Source organism: Octopus bimaculoides, chromosome 18 (assembly GCF_001194135.2).
Source record: "Octopus bimaculoides isolate UCB-OBI-ISO-001 chromosome 18, ASM119413v2, whole genome shotgun sequence".
In the NCBI taxonomy this organism is placed as follows: Eukaryota; Metazoa; Mollusca; class Cephalopoda; order Octopoda; family Octopodidae; genus Octopus; species Octopus bimaculoides.
The window spans coordinates 55,377,606-55,378,393 of NC_068998.1; the positions used below are offsets into that span (position 1 = coordinate 55,377,606).

Sequence of the window (788 nt, forward strand, 5' to 3'; positions counted from 1 at the left end):
AAAATATAGCAGTGGGAAGTGATGGTCTTGTTACATTATCAATAATAAAAGCAATCTCGATGAAGTAAAAAAAAAAAGGAACTTCTACATGGTTGCTGGACGGGTTAGAAATCACGTTTTGCCGTCTGAAAAGAAAAAGAACAGCTACATCAGTCCAGGAATATAATGGTTTCGACATAGAGCCAGCAGTTTTTGGTGGAATGAGACAAGTTGATTAAATCGATTCAGCATTTGACTAGTAATTTATTGACCTCGAAATAATGAAAGGCAAAGTCGACCTCGCTAGAATTTGAACTCAGAACGTAAGGACAGACGAAATGCCGCTTAGTACTTTTGTCCGACGTGCTAATGATTCTGCCAGATTGCCGCTTTAACTCCAAGAATGTAAGACGAGATGGCTAGGTTGGAGCGTCTTTCATTATAGATTTGGGGAATCAAGTTTAATTATAAATCTAGTCAATCAAGGCCGACTTGAAGCTAATCAACAAAAATAAAACACTGATAGTAAGACAAAAGAGAAATTCTGGATGTGTGTTTGTGGAGGGGGGGGGGTACGTTTACGACTAGAAATCAAAGAAAAAATTTCCAGGACAATATTTTCTTTCTAACATTAGTAATTTAAAGCAGTAGGCACGGCCTTCATCCATTGTTCGGTTTAACACCACCATCTGACCCTTGGCTGTCTTTGAACCAGATTTCCACCATATATTTCTAATTCTTCTCTCTCCCTCTACCCCCATCTCTCTCCCACAACCCCCATCTCTCTCCCACAACCTTCCTCTATCCAC

The 788-nt window shown here is 39.6% G+C and overlaps 1 protein-coding gene across 3 annotated transcripts in view; it reads left to right on the top strand.

Moving 5' to 3' along the window:
- Nucleotides 1-788, top strand: part of LOC106881043 (uncharacterized) — a 31,838-nt gene that overhangs the window by 510 nt on the left and 30,540 nt on the right. The gene's annotated exons all lie outside the window — the stretch shown is intronic.